Here is a 1,913-nt window from a genome sequence, read left to right as displayed (position 1 = left end):
AAATTGAATTTTTCAATGTGTCACAAACTATCCCAATATAAGAACTCACATTTGAACAAAAACAATTAACAAACTCAATGATCACGTAGTTGAAGGGAATCGAATTCCTGTGGAAGCGTGTGATCGCCTTACATTTTGTTTTTCAATTTTTAAGAAAACAAAAACAACAAAGAAAACAGAAATAATAGTGAATAAACATTATAGGAAGCATGCTTTAAAGGAAGAAACGTAGGGATAAAGCAACAAACCTTTGTCGAATCCCGAACTATTCACATTTTCCTCTCCATCTTCTCAAGAATGTTTCTTCAAAGAACAAGGGACACCACCGCAAGTGCAACCTTGTTATTCTCTAGGAATCGAAGGGTAGAAGAGTGGTCTCTATCACCGTGGAGGAGGAAGAATAATAGATAATGGTTGAGAGGAAAAAATTTGAAAGAAAATCTAGATTTGAGGTTGAGATTTTTCACAATGAAATTGCATCCCCTAAATTGACCATCAAGGGATATTTATATTGAGAAAGGTTTACCTCTTCGAGTCTTTCTCAATTTATTTGATAAATTTTTTGAAAAAAGATCCATGACAACGTTAAACTAAGTTAACTTATATTAGTTTTAACCTTAAACTTGTAATTTCATTAGATAAATATTATAATGATTATTTTATGGTAGGCTTTCATTTTAAAAGATCATTAAAAAAAATATTTTCATTAGTATCCTATAAATTATAGAACATATATTTAGTATAAAATTGATATGATCCAAACAATAACAACCGTCAAGCTAAATTCCTACTGAAATTTGCAATTTCTTATGGTGGCATCTAATAGTCAATTTTGCCCATTAATCAAATTTATTTTTGTGCAAGCTCAATTTTCATCCAAATAAATTAGTTTTATTTATTTATTGGTTTAAAGAGAGCGAGCGAAGAAAGCAGAAAAAAATAAATGAAAAATAAAATAAAAATGAAAGCGTGAGCGGCAGGATTCGAACCTGCGCGGGCAGAGCCCACATGATTTCTAGTCATGCCCGATAACCACTCCGGCACGCCCACTTGATGAGCTTCAGAATAATGTTGTTTAGCAAATATGATTGCCTCGATAAGATATTCCTTTCATTCTTCCTCTATGGTGTTTACGAAATCTGGTTCTTTTGGGGTTAAAACTTTTTAATAATAAAGGAGCAATACCAATCCTATTATATTTTGTAAATTAAATAATTACAACCTTTTATGGGACTCTTGTGTCCTATATTTAAATTTATAAGAAAAACAATAATGGGGAAACATATGTAGATAGTAGATACCCTAATCAAAATCTTCGCACGAGTAGATTTTTAAGTTAAATCTGTTTGATAACATTTTCGTTTTTTATTTTTTATTTTTTGTTCATTGCTTTTTGTTTCATGTTTCCTATTTTCAAAGAACAAAAAACAGTAATATGTTTGATAACTATTCATGTTCTCTGTTTCTTGAACAAAAAGAGAAATTGAAATAAAAACTTATTTAATAACTATTTCTTGTTTCTTGTATTTTTAATAATATAATAATAATATAAAAAAAAAAAGATGTGTCATACATTGAACATAAAAAAAAATATATATCATCAAAAATTTATGTCATCTAATACAAGCAAGTCTCAATGACAACTAAATATAATAACAAAAAGTTGTATTCTATCTTTCATATATTGTCCAAATTTAATTGATACTATCATCTCTAACTCGAGCCATTTGTCTTAAATGATATTGAGTCAAATCCAACTTAATTATATTATTATGTAAATATCGTGGTTGTAAAATATTAAAGTTAAGTTAAATTAATGTCTTAGTTAGCAAAATTTATATATTGTAAAATTATACCCGATTTCAGATATATTAAAAATATTATAAATTAAATAATATATAAACATGCCTATT

General features: G+C 27.8%; 1 non-coding gene across 1 annotated transcript; it reads right to left on the bottom strand.

Annotated features, from left to right (window-relative positions):
• Positions 1-968: 968 nt before the first annotated feature.
• On the bottom strand, positions 969-1,050 carry TRNAS-AGA (transfer RNA serine (anticodon AGA)). The gene has a single exon. It is a non-coding gene; the product is annotated as a tRNA-Ser (tRNA).
• Between the last annotated feature and the right edge of the window lie 863 nt (positions 1,051-1,913).

This window comes from Benincasa hispida, chromosome 12 (assembly GCF_027475165.1).
Source record: "Benincasa hispida cultivar pf3 chromosome 12, pf3_genome.v1.1, whole genome shotgun sequence".
In the NCBI taxonomy this organism is placed as follows: Eukaryota; Viridiplantae; Streptophyta; class Magnoliopsida; order Cucurbitales; family Cucurbitaceae; genus Benincasa; species Benincasa hispida.
The sequence above is the reverse complement of the archived record's forward strand: the minus strand, read 5'-3'. Positions and strand labels throughout refer to the sequence as shown.